At 39.8% G+C, this 17,222-nt stretch overlaps 1 pseudogene; it reads left to right on the top strand.

Moving 5' to 3' along the window:
- Positions 1–7,399: 7,399 nt before the first annotated feature.
- Positions 7,400–8,088, top strand: LOC112919431 (methylosome subunit pICln-like; annotated as a pseudogene).
- Positions 8,089–17,222: the final 9,134 nt, after the last annotated feature.

The following is a 17,222-nucleotide window of genomic DNA, read 5'->3' as shown; positions in this document are numbered from 1 at the left end:
TCTCCAGGATCGCAGCTCCACCATAAGGGCCCCCTAACTTCCCAGGGCAAGGGGCTCTCCTGGAAGAGAGGGATCGGGGAATCTGCTGAACATGCACTACCAATTGCAATAGCCTCAGTGATAAATGGGGTGATAATTTTTATTATTCTAGGGGCAGAGGGCAGGATTCCCCCAAGATGAGCCACTTTGGCATCAGGATTATCCTGAGCTGAAGGCAATAGAGACCCTATGGGCTCAAGAGAAACGTTTGCCCCTTCCTAAACTAGGGGTCTTTCCCAGAATAAGAGTTACTAGCTGAGATAAGTTTTATCTGAGTGTATGGCAGCGGTAATAGCCAATTACCAAACATCTGCTCTTCCCGATTGCCCTGTGAACTGCATTCCTTCCCTGTAAAGTCCCAGACCCCCCGCCCCCTTCTCCTTGGTTCAGGATGACATGTAGACCTCATTTTGCCTGACTCTCTTTGGAACTTCCATGCCTGTGTGGATTCTCCTTCTGTATATGATTAAATTTAGTTTTCTCCTGTTCACCTATCCCAAGTCAATCTGATTCTTAGTCTAACTAGATAGACCTTGAGGGGACAGGAATTCCTGCTTCCTGACAATTGGCATCATCAGCAGGACACTTGAACTTACTGGATGCATCTCATCCCAGTACTGCTGCAGCTGAGCGGTCCTGGGATATCTGTCATACAGCCAGCGGAATATAAGATTATTTACCATGTCAGCCTCCCAGATCTATGATCCTTTATTCTACTGGCCACCAAGATTCACCTCAATAAGTATCTCTCTCTCTCTCTGACTGTTCCAGTTTTGGGGGATATTTATCACGAGAGGTTCTAGACCATAGGAACCTTTGTTGTCTCAGCTTTTGTTGCTTGGTAGTGCTGGAAAGTCTCATTCCAGAAGTATTTGTTTGGCGTCAGAGATTAGTGAATCTATGACTGGAGGCATTTCACATTTTCATGGGAGACCAGAAACCCTGTTTTCACTATGCTATCCTTACTGCCTATGCAACAAAGGCCTTTGTTTTTTTAGATTAATTTCAGGAGTAGGCTTTTGGTTCATTAGGGCTACTACATCATCTATGCCCTCTCTGGATACTTGAGTCTTTGGCTAAGACATTAAAAGGCTTATTGGGTTGAGTCACTATTAATAGATCCTATTTGCCAATGGCTGGATGATGGATGATGGAACAATTAAATTGGTGTGTGTGTGTATATATATATATATATATATAGATAGATAGAGAGAGAGAGAGAGAGAGAGAGAGAGAGCATGTGAATGGTGGAGGGGGTCAGTTAGAGGGAGAGAGAAACTTAAGCAGGATCCATGCCCAATGTGGAGCCTGACTCAGGGCTCGCCCTCATAATCCTGAGATTATGACCTGAGCTGAAATCAAAAGTCAGCACCTAAGCCACTGAGCCACCTAGGTGTCCCTATGTATATATTTTTTTATAAAAAGCTCTTACTTGTCTTATTAGTATAACAGCTAGCCTTATAGTCTTATAACAGACTCCCTTGACAAGATAGAAGCGTAGAAATTAAACTTAAGACTCAAAAACAAGTGTCCACATCCAATGTTAATTCCTTTCTTAAAACCCAGCCTCGGAGCACCTGGGTAGCTCTTTTGGTTAAGATCTGACTTCAGGGCAGACCGGGTGGCGCAGCGGTTTAGTGTCGCCTTCAGCCCAGGGCATGATCCTGGAGACCCAGGATCGAGTCCCACGTTGGGCTCCCTGCATGGAGCCTGCTTCTCCCTCTGCTTGTGTCTCTGCCTCTCTCTCTGCACCTCTCTGTGTCTCTCATGGATAAATAAATAAAATCTTATAAAAAAAAAAAAAAGAAGAAGATCTGACTTTAAGTCATGATCCCAGGGTCCTGGGATTGAGCTCCCTGTTGAGCTCCATGTCACGCTCCCTGCTCAGGGAGGAGTTTACATGTCCCTCTGCCTCTTCTCCTGCTTGTACACTCTCTCCCTCTCTTTCTCCTTCTCTCTCTCTTAAATAAATAAATAAATAAATAAATAAATAAATAAATAAATAAATATTTAAAAAAAAAAATCCAGCTTAACCTGCTTCTTTTAACTTCCCTTTCCTTCAAATTTTACAGAGATTACTCTTGCCTAATCTCTAGGTTCTAGGTATATAGGTTACTCATGAAATGCTGAAAGCCAGAAAATATTTTAACCAAAGCATCCAAGACTGGCAATAAGGTTTGCTTTGCCCCTACCTTCCAGGGCTCTATAATCAGGTTCTGCTTGTTTTAAACATTCCTATACAATGTTACTTGCAGGTTTGATCCAGACCCCCACCCCTACCCCACCACCACTGCAAAAAAATTTGTGTCCCTGGGCAGCAGCAGGTCTTTTAAATTATAAAGCCATTTTACCTCATTTTCAAAAGATCCTACTGAATTTAGAAAGTAATCAGAAAGATTATTTGGCTATATTCACAATCTTCCCTTCACTGAGGAAATAAATGACCCAAATTTCTCCTAGGCCCTCCTAGAAATGGTCTGCAGGAAGACAATATTCAGGCACTAATAGAAGCCTGAATTAAAAAAAAAAAATTTTTTTTTAAATTAAAAAAAAAAAGAAGAAGCCTGAATTATGTACCCCCCCCCCCAAAAAAAGGGTTTTATGAAAATGCTTTCTACAGATTTTACAAAGACGTAAATCTTTTGGTTCCCATTTTAGTTAAAGTTCTCCTTGATATAAAGAGGCAAATTTAGTTAAAAGATGGGCCAATCCCTTGATATTCAAGCTGTCTTTTGGAACAACTATCCTTATTTTATGAACCTCTACAAAACTAGAAATACAACTCTAGAAACAAGTTAAAGGCCACCTACCTTTACCAATCTCCAAACCTTGCCTGTTCCCCTAGATATTATAAAAGATCAAGTCCTTGGAATAGAATTGTTCTGTACTTTAAGTAAATTTTAGATAGCAATTACCCTGAAACTCTAGAAAAAAAGTTTTTACATTCTTTCTCTGTTCCTTGGAATTATAAATCTTATCACATCTATGAAATGTTAACAGAGCCCACAATCTCCCGAGACCAAAAAAAAAAAAAAAAAAGAGAGAGAGAGAGAGAGAGAAGTATTTAAAATTGGGCCTGTAATATCCAATTCACAAATATTACTAGAAACAAAATTAAGGTTTTGTTTATATCTTATTTGTGTATATTATGTGTGCATGTCCATGTATGTGATATGTGTGAGATATCTTCTCTACCTCTGGATGGTATTGCTAAAATTAATTTGTAAAAGAACTTTATTTAGTTGGTTCGAAGGCACACATTTGTAAGGCTTGGACATTCTAAAACTCAGAAAGATAGAAACTAACCCAAATGTTCTTCAAGTTCACATGATCTGGGAAAATATTTGGTATTAAAGCTAATTTAAGATTGCTGGTTCAGGGTAGCCCCAGTGTCTCAGCGGTTTACCACCGCCTTCGGCCCGGGGGTGTGATCCTGGAGACCCAGGTTCAAGTCCCACGTCGGGCTCCCTGCATGGAGCCTGCTTCTCCCTCTGCCTGTGTCTCTGCCTCTCTCTCTCTCTCTCTCTGTGTGTGTGTGTGTGTGTGTGTGTGTGTGTGTCCCTCTCATGAATAGATAAAATCTTTAAAAAAAAGATTGCTGGTTCAATTAAAATAGACATATCTTTAGAATTATCAGCAGTAAATATAAAACTTTTATTCTGCTTGTGTTTTCTAAAAGTTACATAAGTTCATGATATCTCTATGCAAAATTCATAAAAAAAAAAAACCAACCTAAGAATAATAATTGACTTTGTCTAATGCCTCGTGAAGTGTTGTGGGCAGTCTAAGCATAATTGTTAAGAACAAGTAAATTATAATAGATATAAATAAGATAAAATAATGAATATATGTTTACTTTTGTCTTATAAAGAAACTAAAGACAAATTTAGGTCTGTTAGTAAATATGTTTTATGCTTTATTGAAAGATTGTACTTCTGGGACATCAGGTGGCTCAGTCAGTTGGGCATTTGACTCTTCATCTTGGCTCAGGTCTTGAAATCATGGTGGTGAGTTTGAGCCCCTCAATGGGCTCCATGCTGGGAGTGGAGCCTACTTAAAAAAAAAAAAAAAAAAGGATGGAAGGAGGGAAGGAAGGAAGGAAGGAAGGAAGGAAGGAAGGAAGGAAATAAATAAAGATTGTACTATGAAAAACACATTTCTAAAGATATGAAATATATTAATAAATTTGACAGCCTAAAGTATTCTGATGTAACAGGTTCACAACTGCTTATTAGTTTTCAGGAGCAATTAAGGTTGCTAAGCATTAAGAATTCTCTAAATACAGTAAAGACTACTAGAAATAATAAGAGAAACAACTATGTAAGAAAAGTAAGATACATGCTTTTGGTAAGAAAAAGTATAAAGAATAAAAATAAAAAATAAATTTAAAAAAAGAATAAAAATATATATTTGTTGAAGGGAAAAAATAGTTTTGTCTAAAGTAAGCTGGTTATTTAAAGAGGGAAAATTTAGGACAAAATCTAAATGTGTGAAAAAAATGTTGTAGAAGATATATGGAAAAGAATCCTTGGAAAGAAATTTTATGTGTGCTCAGTACTGGCTAAGATTGGAATAGTTTAAATGAATAAATGAGTTTTAATATCAAAAGTACATTGGTGCAAATTTTTTGTTTTCTCTTTGTTAAAAAGTACAAAGTTCTCTAGACCCGTTGGCCTGGTCTTCTTAAGAAATTGTAAACAAAAATTTTTCTTTACCTTTTGTTTGCCTAAAAACAATGACTCTATTTGCCAAATAATTTCCTATGTTTATCAACTCTATGATTTCTTAGGAAAATTAGTCCTAATGTTAAAGAAACTAAATTTTGTTCACAACTATGTGACTTTCTGCATTTACCTTTGAAATCTTTCCTTGTCACTTTGGTTAAATAGGTAATTATTTTTTCATAATGATCTATAATCCTATTTAATCAAATGTTCAAATCTTTTGAATTTTTTTTTACATACTTCCTAAAATCAAATTCTAAAATGAAGTCTGTTGACCACATCTAGCTGAAACTTTCTAGCGAGCTCCTGAGACATTCAAAAAAAATTTTTTTTATGAGGAATTAAATTAATGAGGCTTATTTGCTGTGTTAAATTACATGGGAAACATTGTCAAAAAGTGATATTAAACTCTCTTACATAATATTTATATACATACATTATTAAAATAAGTTGGTAAAAATTATGTGGAACACCTAGAAATCTGATGTCCAGATTTGTCATTATCTCAAAGTGCTATATGTCACAAAAATAACCAAATTTCTATGTCAACTGCATTGTAATGAACTCTAATCAGATCTTTAACCATGGCGATTTTTAAGTATTTTGTCATTTATAGACTTTTATATACTTTTATTCAAATGCTTTTATAAAAGTTTCCTGCAAATGTGCTTCATCTTCAATGAGACTCATGAAAAGAAAACAAAACTGAATACAGGATTCTGATGATCTTAGATGAAACTGAACTAGTTAAAAATTTCCAGAACTAGTAGAAAAACTGGATTCAATCAGAACAAATTGAATCAGAATTAATAACATGGAGGGGACCAAATACATTGAGGAAGATAACTGTATGTTTCATGACTTCTTATTTGAAACATTGTTGACGTTTTTAAAACTGTTTTGTTTTTTCCAGATTTAAGAGAACTTTACCTCTTATGCTGACTTACAGCAATTTGATGAAATATACCTTTGTGAACAAATTGAAACATTTATCTTTTCTCCCTACCTGAACCCTCCAAAATTCAGAAACTCTCAGTGAATATTCTTATGTTTTGGTGATAATGTATTTATTTAAGTCCAATAGGAATCTATTCTCCTTATGACAGGATGTAATTAGAAACATTGGTTATATTACCAAAGCTTTGACTGGAATGTCATATTTAGAGAGACATGCATGGACTCAGATGTGACCCAATAGCTTTAGGTAACTAACATTGACTTTGTGAAGCCAATAAACCCTCTTGGAAATATCAGTCTAATACTTTGCTTACAGAGTTCCCAGCAGCCTTACCAGGTGAGTACAGAAGATTGCTTCCTGGCACACGCAAGAGTCTCATGATATTAGGGGGAACTTGAGAAGAAAGGAATTCACCCAAATTCATAGGTATTGCAGACAAAGTCTCATAGCAAGTGTTTGGCTTGGCTTCTGGTCTCAAGAGACTATTAACAGTTCAATATAGAGATCTAGTGAAAAGTTCCAGCAAAGCAGGCCTTAAAGAGTCTATATGGTCAACCATTATTCTTGCTGCTCTTATGTAAATAATCAGGCCAAGATTTTTTTTTATATAAACTTACTTTATAAACAAATTAGTGTCAGTTTAGTTATTTTTGGTTAAAAAAAAGTGATAATGGAGAAAAATATGTTTCAATAACACATGCTTGTAGCTATTAGATTTTAATGCTATTTATTATAAGCTGGACTAGATCCTAATTTCTTTGTCTCCTCTCATGCCTGGCCACAACTCTCCAAACTAGCATTTTGATTTTTCTCCACCTTTCTGACGTGGAATCATTTGAGAACTAACACTGCCCTACAAACTAAATATAAACAACTTGATGTAAACTTCGTCAAGTTTGAGAAATTACTGCATCTCACGAATACAGTCTTCATGGCTGTTGCTCAGCAGGCCAAAGAGCATTAGAGACATTTGAACTATGAACCAGGAGGGTCTATCAGATGGCCACTACCTAAAGATGCCGTCATTCTACCTAAAGATACTTGAATCTGACATTTAAAAGTCTTCTCAACTGGCTATCCTCAGAATTCAGAAACTGGCTTAAAGCTTGAGCTAATCATTAACCATTGTTTTTCATTTGTGTCCATAGCAATGCCTCTTACTTCATATCTGATTATTTGTCTTTTTTTTTTTTTAATTTTTATTTATTTATGATAGTCACAGAGAGAGAGAGAGAGAGAGAGAGGCAGAGACATAGGCAGAGGGAGAAGCAGGCTCCATGCACCGGGAGCCCAACGTGGGATTCGATCCTGGGTCTCCAGGATCGCGCCCTGGGCCAAAGGCAGGCGCTAAACCGCTGCGCCACCCAGGGATCCCATATCTGATTATTTGAACCCTAGGTCTAACTTGGAGAATACACCTGAAATGAGTTTGACTGAGCTAACCTATTGCCAGGACGAACAGACTGGTTCAGTGAGATGAAACAACCTCCCAGCTCAAATTTTAACATGTGAAACCAGGGAAGTCTCAAAGGAGGGAACTGTAGAGGCCCTGGGCCAGGAGGCCTCAGGATGGGCTACTTTGGCATGAAGATTATTCTGAGCTGAATAATCAGCCCCTCCCTTAACTACCTAGAAGAATCTAAATTGAAAGACTGCTGTCTCTGAGCTCCCTGCTGCCATGAGCTTCCTTAAAAGTTTCCTGCAGCCCGGGTTGGCTGAGGGGCTTCAGCAGCAGCAATCGGGTCCACAGGCAGGACCTCTGCGCCAGCACCCTCTACATGCCCAAAGCTGCATGTCCTGGTTAGTCGGCTCTGGATGAGGGTTCTTAGTCGAATACTCCACCATGAGTTTGCATGCGGTATCCAGGGACCTAAATGCCTGTCCACAAGAGCATTTGTGTGTTAGGGTAAATGCCACATTTGGAGAAAATTTTTAGAAATCTGCTGCTGATGAAGAGGAAGACAGTGATGAGGACCTTGAACCTATTGGTAAATTTAGATTTGTTCCTCACAATAAACCAGCACTGCGGGCAGCATTTACTGCAGTGTATGAATGCCAGGCTTTGCGTCCAGATCTGTGGACAAAGAATCAGATGACTATGATAAAGAAGAATAGAATGTAGAAGCACAGGAACAGGGGCAGGGGACATCCCTACATTTTATATATGAAGGATTATCCCATTTAACAGTGGAAAGCCAAGCCACATTGGAGAGATGAGAAGGAAGGCTTTCTCCATCTGTGGGCAGCCAACATAACATGGCTGGAGTGTGGACAAAAGATACAGTAAGAGATAAAGAAGATTGGATGGAAGTGGATACTATATCAACAGCTGCCGGCAAGTTTGAAGATGCAGATGTTGATCACTGAAAATGATGTATGTCACTTTGGAATTCTTTATAAGCAAAGGAGAGAATTTTGTGCCTCTTCAACTATGGAGTGGGTATTGATGAAAGTCTTTTTCCTTCTCCAAAAGGTATCTGAACCAGTTCTTTTTCTGAGAGAGACTATACTGAGACAAGTTGTAACCAGCAGAGTCTATGACCATTGTTTTGAAGATTAATTTTTATTATTTTATTTTTTTTATATGATATCCACCCCCAACATGGTGCTCAAACTCAACCCTAGGATCAAGAGTCGCATGCTCTACCGACTGAGCCAACCAGGTGCCCTGTGACCTTCATTTTAAAAGGCACATTAGCGGGACACCTGGGTGGCTCAGTTGGTTAAGTGTCTGCCTTTAGCTCAGCTCATGATTCCAGGGTCCTGGGATTGAGCCCTACATTGGGCTCTCTGTGCGGCAGGGAGCCTGCTTCTCCCTCTCTCTCTGCCTTATCCTTATGCTCTCTGTCAAAAAAGTAAACAAAGCCTTTAAAAATTTTTTAAAGGTGCATTAGCTTAACCAAGAATGTATTTGTAGTTTGCCATTTACCCCCCAAGACTTTCTGTGTATGAGTACCCTCTGAGTAGGCCTAGAACTCCTGCCTTTACTATATGCATCATCTTTAATCTAGTGGGCTGACGTGATGAGAGTGCACAGGTATTTAAAAGTAGAGGTCACTGGTTGGAAAGGTGAGAGGCTGAGTCTAAAATATACCCCTTAAAATATAAGGGCCTAAGGATACCCTTTCCCTTTAAAAAGAAAGAGAGAGATCCTGGCCTCTGCTCATTCTCCTCAGGGGTAGGATCTTTTTACTAACTTGAGACCCAGATTAATTCACTCGGGCATGTGTAGGGAACTTGCTGAGAACCATCCTAGCTACACAAACGACTACTAACACAGGTGCTTCCCACTAGCTCTTGCTCCTTCCACCATGTTTCACCAGTCTGTTTCACTATAACCTCTTAGATGATATCCTTGAATTTCTAACCTCTTAGGTCAATTTCTGTAACAGAACTAGTGAAATTGAGATGAAGTCCTCAACGTACTCAGATGATAAGTGTTTTGTCTTTGTAACAGTTTCACCAATAAATTTAGGGTTTCTATCAAAAAAATCTAAATCTGGGGTCTTTTTTAGATTAAGAGTTATTACTGGAGATACATGTTATATGAATGACCCAACTGTATGCCAAGGCAAACATCTAATTATAGAATCTCTGCTTGCCTTCTTCTTGTCCTGTGGATTGCCCCACACGCCTTTGAATCCCTAGGCCTCTATCCTATTTCTTAGCTTAGAGCGGCATGTCCCTCATTTTACCTGTCTTTGAATCTCTCATGTATGTAGGGTTCGTGTACATACAAAATTAAATTAGATTTCCTCTAGTCAAGGTGTCTCCTGGCAATTTAATTCTTAAACCAGCCAGAAGAAGCTTCCTAGGGTAAAGGAAAAATTTTCCTTGCAAACAGTTTTGAAATCTCAGAGGTGTCAGCAAGCCCTCTTGTGCAACCATAGACCCCAACAGTTAAAGCCAGAAATAAACAAGACTACTTAACTCCAGCACTAACTGAAACCCATTGTGCTTATTTCTCATTGCACTTTCTGGAGGCATTGAAGAAGACAATTTCCAACCACCAGACCAGAAAAGTCCTGATAGCAATGGAATGCCTAAAAGACTATACCCCATACATTCCCTTCCCCTGCCCATGATCATGGACTGAACACATACCGAGCCCTATCCATGATCACTGAACTCTCTGCCTGCTGTCTTGCATGTACCCTCCCCAACCTTTTTTTTTTTTTATAAGACCTTAGGTGTCCCTCTTGGTAGAGAGGTGAGTTGTTAAGGCTTGTACCTACCATAGCTGCTGACACCCGAAATAAACTTCTCCCTTTATCTTTTCCAAATCCTCATCTCTAGTGGCTTCTCTTGTGTTAAATGTATCTGAATTTGTTCAGCAACAATGTTCACAGTCCCAGTCGGAAGCTGTGCTTTCGATTTGTCCAGCCCTCTCAGGATTCCCGATGGAGCAGTGAGCCCCCCCACTGCCAGCAGCAGGCCAGGGCTTCCCCACTCCTTTCCTGGCTTAGTGGCTATGATAGATGATCTGTAACAAAGGGGCAGTAGACACAGCAGTAGTGACAATGCAGCAGTGGGGCTCTGTTTGTTTACTCATTAAACATCATCTGCCCGTTGAACCCCACATTTTGAAAGTTTCCATCTTCCAAACAAATTGCTTTTATCATGTAATAAATTAATTACATTTCCATGTATTTCAGTTAAAGAATGCTAATGAGATTTTCTGATCTGCATAAATGTCACTTGGGTCATATATTACTTCACTGAAAGGCAAATACTTTCTTTTAGTTAGTAAATACAACCTTATCATAAAAGTCCAATATCTGTAGGAATTACTGAAAATGGGTGAAAGGCTTTTGTTTGTACCCTTGAGGAAACATCAGAATCCTAGGATCCTAGGATACCAGAACCACTGATCCAGGATTTGGAATAAATAGGAAATAGATTTATTTCAAAACTTAGAGGGAGAAGATATTCTACTTAAACAATACGTGTTAAATAACTATGTGAAAACTATGAAATATTTTAAAACATGATCACTTAAGGAGAGACCTGCATGGAGTAGATTGCACTTTACATTTTATAAGAAAAGCTACAGTCTTTTGCACATAAACCTGCTCTTAATTGAGCAGGAGAATATGCCTGCACCAAGGCTTGTTGGAAAGAAACAGATCCAAAATGGAGTCATTTATGTTAAGCTGCACCAACACTTAATACAATTTCTGCCTCTCCCAGGAGTGGAATTTTAAACCAATCATTCTGGAATTTTCTGATCAATGCTAGCAAGGTCACCTGCATGATAAGATCCCTTGCCACAACCCCTAAGATAAAGTAAGTTTTTTTTTTTTAAAGTAAGTTTTATTTAAATTCTAGTTAGTTAACATGTAGTGTAATATTGGTTTCACGAGCAGAATTTAGTGATTCATCACTTACATATAACAACCACTGTTTATCACAAGTGCCCTTTTTAAAGCCCATCACCCACTTAGCCCATCCCACCTACCTCCCTCCATCAACCCTCAGTTTGTTCTCTATAGTTAAAAGTCTTTTGTGGCTTACCTCCCTCTTTTTTTTCTCCCACCTCCTCAAATTTTTGTTCTTTATCAGGCTTAAACTATGTATTTAAAGGTTTTGATAGAGGATCCAGATAACTGAGACAACAGGTTTCCAGGTGCATATGGCTCAATTGCAAGGCATTTTGGGGGGCCTTGGGTCTCAGTGGGGAACACTGTCAAAAGAGCCCTGCTGGCATCCTGTTTGTCTGAGATCACCTTGGAGTACCAGACCAAGCAGAAGGACAAAGTCTTTGCCCTATAGCAAATACCTGTGCCTCACTGTGGAGTCACAACTGCCAGCAACCACATGCTAGACAGCTGGCAAGTACACCCGGTGCTTACAGTGGTCACTGCTCCTGAACTCCCAGGTGGGAGAAGGCAGGAGGCCAGCCATGGCTGGCTTCTTCGTTGCTGCCAGAGGAAGTAGTTATGCTGTTGATACCTTCAGAGATAGCATTACTTGTGAAGGGCAGAGCTGATGTCTGAATGAGGCTCACAGGACACAATCTGGATCTTCATGTGAGAGTTCGGTGACCGCCACCAACTAGTCTCAGCAGTCCCCAGAAGTCCTCTTGCACTAAAATTGCAATAGGTGACTAATGTCAGTCTCCTGTGACCCTTTCAAGTGACCTCAAGGAGAAACCAAAAACAAAAACTGGAAAGCCAGTTAAGTGGAGGCACGCAGGCAATGGTTTTGAACAATCAGATATGATAGAAACATAACATTAAGATGACCTAGAGGTCATTCACGTGTCTGTATGGAAATCAGTAACCTTAATTTTTACAACCAAAGAAATTATACCTTGTGATGTGCAACTATATTTTGGAGGACTGTTTGTAAGCATGTATCTCACTTTACCTTTTGCATATAATCTCCTGTAAGCAAACAGACTTCAGAGCAGCTCTTCAGAGCAATCTGAAAGGCTCTCTCCCCAGCTACTGTCCTCAGTAAGACAATGAATAAAGAATTTACGAACCTAATTGAGGGTTGGCTTCCCCACACACACACTGGCACTTCCAAAGTAGACAAGGAAAGAAGTGAAACTTTTGCCTCACAGCTAATGTCAACACAGTCTTTCTCTGGAAATGAAGAAGAAAAGTGTGCAGAACAAACTGAACCCACTCCATTCTTTATATGGTAAGTAAATCAGCTTCACAATAGAGAGAGCATAAGACATGAGGGAAATAAAATCTTGCCTTTTTCTGGCATGGAGGCAGGGATAGAATAAGGAGGGTGAAGGGAGGAAGCCGAAGGGTTCGTAAGAGGCAGGATGACAGCATAGGCCAGAGTCAAGAGCACAGATTCTGCGGCTGGGCCAGCAGGACTCCTGTACCAGCTCCACCTTTACCACAGGGCTGTGTAATTGTGGGTGAGTCATTCAACCTCTCTGTGCCTCACACTTCTTAGATGTGAATGATAGCAGTAGGTCTTCCTTATAGGTTGTTGCATTAAACCTCATCTAATTATAGACTAGTATTATTATATGTGTTAGATAAATTGGGGGGAGCTAAGGGAAATTTTCTTTCTTTCTTTCTTTCTTTCTTTCTTTCTTTCTTTCTTTCTTTCTTCTTTCTTTCTTTCTTTTCTTCTTTCTTCTTTCTTTCAGAGCAATAGAGAGAGAAAGCTCCTGTATATGAATGGAGAGGAGGGGCAGAGAGAGAGGGAGAGAGAGAATCCCAAGCAGGTTCTGCACTCAGTGTGGAACCTGACCCCAGTCAATACCATAACCCTGAGATCGTGACCTGAGTTGAAATCAAGAGTTGGGTGCTCAACCAACTGAGCCACCCAGGCACCCTGGAAGAGGCATTTCTGTCTTGCTTCCTACATGGGACTCTAGAGGGAGTGTCTTAGGCTAATTTAACTAGACAATTTTTACCTAGGTAATTTTAACTAGGTGGAGCCATGTTGTAAGGCAGACAGAGAGGCTATTTTTTAACTTTCCTGAGTGACCTTGATACTTGATTAATACAAAAAGGACCCAGAAGTAGCTAAGAACTTACCCGGAAGTCTGGCCTGAGTGCTTCCGTGTGGACAGGTCTCTATGCCAAAGATATGGGGTTTGTAGCCATAGCTCAGAGGACTCTAGCTTACCAGTTAAAACAGAGGTGAGATCAGGAATTATAGCAGCTGCAGGCTTCATCTGTGAACACCAACAGGACAAGTGTTGGCACCACTGGAATCAAAAGAAGTAGAGGTACCATGACCTTTAGTAGTATCTGAAGGACAACCTGTAAGCTTCCCTGCCCCCAACCCCTTGCCTCCCAAAGGAGAAGCAGGGGAGAGGGAAGCATCTGAGACTCCGGGTACTTTAACCCAAAGGAAGGCCTAAATATTTACTAAAGAGGCTGTTTAATTTACAGAGTTTTTCTGCATTTACTCCAAATTAAACAAGTAATTTTGCCCACCAACACACTGGTGTGTATGTGGGGGAGTAGAAAGATATGCTGGTCTGCAAAGGCAAGAAGGTCAAATATAAACGAAACAAATAAGCTATGTTTTCTCTGCACAGCAGTGGGTAGTACCAGCTGATGACACTGATAACACAGGATGTGCAACATATTTGCCTTCTATTCCTCTCCTTCCCAATTTCTTCATTGAATAATGAATGATCTAATTAGTGCCTGTGCATAAAGGCCCGATTCTGGGAGAAGAGGTCTGCATCACACTTCAAGTCTCCTTGCCAGTGGTCCCAATGGCTGAGGCAGCTGATATCCCCAGAGCTCTGCTGGTCAGTGCAGAGAGTGGAATTTCTACAGTCCTGGTTAGCAGTCTGGGAGTAGGAAGGAAAGGGCCAGGTTCTCAGAGGAAGAGGAAGCAAAACACAGAAAAGGAACAATAATTTAAAAAACAAAAACAAAAAAAGAGAGCTTGAGGGGCACCAGGGTAGCTCAGTTGGTTAAGTACTGCACCCTTGATTTAGGCTCAGATCATGATCTCAGAGTCATGTTGGGCTTCATGCTCAGCTAGGAGTCTGCTGGAGATTCTCTCCCTCTGCCCCTTACCCCTGCCCATGCACTCATTAAAAAAGAGAGAGTGTTTGGAAAAAGAAAGAACTAAGAAAAACTTGAAAAGAGAGAGAAAGGAAACATATGGAGATTCCTCAAAAAATTAAAAAAAATAGAAGTACCATATATGATCCAATAATTAAAACAAACACTAATTTGAAAAGGATATGTATACCCTATGTTCATTGCAGTGTTATTTACAACAGCCAAGATAGGGAAGCAACCTAAGTGTCCATCAAGAGAGGAATATAGATGGAATGAGCACTGGGTGTTATACTATATGTTGGCAAACTGAATTTAAATAAAATATTTATAAAAAATAAAGAAATATGCATACACATATTATATATATAAAACATATATAATGGAATATTATACAGCCATAAAAAATAATGAGATCATGCCATTTGAGACAACATAGATAGACCTAGGGGATATTATGCTAAATGAAATAAGTCAGGCTGAGAAAGACAAATACCATATGATTCCACTCATAAGTAGAATCTTAAAAAAAGAATAAACAAAAAGCAAAATCAAACCTATAAATACAGAGAAGGAGCTGATGACTGCCCGAGAGGACAGGGGTGGGGGGGATGGGCAAAATGGGTGAAGAAGAGCAGGCTACAGGCTTCCAGTTATGGAATGAGTAAGTCCCTGGAATAAGAAGCACAATATAAGGAATATAGTCAACGATATTGTAATGGCAATGGAACAAGACAGATGGCAGCCACACTTGTGAACATAGAATAACGTATGAACTTGTCAAATCACTACATCATACACCTGAAACTAAGATAACACTATGTCAACTCTACTCAAAAAAAATAAGTGAAAAATGAAAGAGAGAGAGAGAACCCAAGAACATGGAGCTAACAAAAAGAAAACAAAAAAACAGAAAGGTAGCAAGGAAAATAAAAGAATGCCTGAAATTTGGAATCAAAAAAGTAACTACAAAGCCAAGAAAGTCAGACAATGCAAAAGAACAGGGAGTGGAAAGAAGGCAGGGAGGAGGAGAGAGATGGAGGCATGAAAATGAAATGTTGGAGACACAGTGCAAGGAGGGAGCCCGGTACTGTCCGGGGACTGAGGGTCCTGGGCACCAGGGAGGGGGAAAGGATGTGAGTATGGGCAGGAAATCTGCCTGAAGACAGATGGGAGGATAGACACGAGGACAGAGGACCCAGCAGCTTGGGTGGGCTGCTAAGGAAGGGAGCCAGCCCTCTCTACAGCCCGGTCTGAGGGAGCACCTTTCTTTTCTGAGGATAGAGCCAAAATAGCAAGGTCACCTGCTGCTGGGATGTCCCTTCACAGTCAGCAGCCTGACTTGGCATCAACCCTTCAGATGGTGCACGCAGCTTGTGACGCCACCGCCCTGGTATTTCAGTTCTCCTTTCTGTTTACTGAAATGGGAAGCCTGATGCTGAGCAGCAGGCTGGGACGTGGCCATGCCACTCTGACTTCCCTGGCCTGTTGGCTTCATGGGATCCTTCCTCCTCCATAAACAGTTACATAGATATGCTAGCTTTGTTGGTATAAAAGCACATACATTTGATATATTTTATAATACATAAAACATTTGTTTAAAGCATATGTAAAAGGCATATCTATGAAATATATATAAAATAAAATACAATTCATTTATATTTATATATGTAAACATTTCCTTTAAGTTTGGTTGGTGTTATTGTTTTCTCTTTCAAATAGTAGAAGACATTCAAACATTTTTATGGGCCTTGACAAGTATTGTAGGGCCCTGGGCACTGTGCCTATTGCACTGATAGATAAGTTAGCCCTGGGGAACTTAGAGAAATGGGATAATAAGCACTAAAAATACACAAAGAGATTAGATGAAGTATTTATATGATGAGCCAGGGTAAGTGCATTAGTAAAGCAGCAATAGAATGTGGTGATCATGAAAATGCCATGATTACAGAGAGATAGGTCTGTCAGGTGCTAGTATATATGGGTTGGTGCTTGCTATATGCTGACTTTTCTAAGCCCCATAATACAAGAAAGAGAGCCTAGGAGTGCCTGGGTGGCTCAGTCAGTTAAGCTCCTGACTCTTGATTTCCACTCATGTCATGATCTCAGGCATGAGATTGAGCCTGGCATTGGGCTCCACACTAGGACTAGAGCTTGTTTAAGCTTTTCTCTCTCTTCCTCTGCTCCTCCTATCCCCTTCTTGCATGGTTTCTCTCTCTTCTTCTCTGCAAAATAAATAAATAAATAAATCGTTTTTTAAAAGAGCCTAAATAACTTGCCCAAATAGACTATGGCCCATGTTTTCAACCATCATGCTAAATGCAGAGCTGCCCTGATATCATTACTGCTTTATTTTATTCAGTCAAAATGTAGTTCTTCAGCCCCTACTTTCTGCCAGGCACTAAACTGAGCCCAGCAGTTGCAATGCCAAGGAAACAGACCCAGTCCTATCCCCCATATGGCTTACTCTTCAATGGAGAATAGATGGAAAATAAAGACATTGGACAAATGACCAAACAAATAAGTACAGAATCCTATGAAAGCATATGGTAGGGGACCTTGGTCTAGTCTGGGGACTGGAGATGGGGAATTAGAATTCAAACTGAGGTCTCAAGGATGAGTAAGTTAATTAGGTTAACCAGACAGTGGGAGCAAAGGTGTTCTAGGCAGAGACCATCAGCATAAGTAATGTGTCCACGATATAAAACCAGCCTTCAAGAAGCTTCCAAGAACTGTTTCCCTTAAAAGCCAGAGTCCTGTGTGAAGAGATAAATTATCCACAGAGATAAGCAATGATTTAGGGCTGCTATGAGACGTGTGAAGCATTTCAGTAAGGGGAGGGAAAGCACTGAGGGGAGGGAGTCTTCTAAGCAACAATCTATAGATAAGACCTGTAAAAAAGACTAGAAAAGCCACGAGCAATTTTCATAGGAGGCAGGCAGAGCATCTTATCTATTTTAGAGCACTGAGGGCTATTTACCAGAGTAGCTGAAGACATTAAAG

Source organism: Vulpes vulpes, chromosome 1, assembly GCF_048418805.1.
Source record: "Vulpes vulpes isolate BD-2025 chromosome 1, VulVul3, whole genome shotgun sequence".
NCBI classification, from domain to species: domain Eukaryota; kingdom Metazoa; phylum Chordata; class Mammalia; order Carnivora; family Canidae; genus Vulpes; species Vulpes vulpes.
This window is presented reverse-complemented; position numbering and strand designations above follow the sequence as displayed.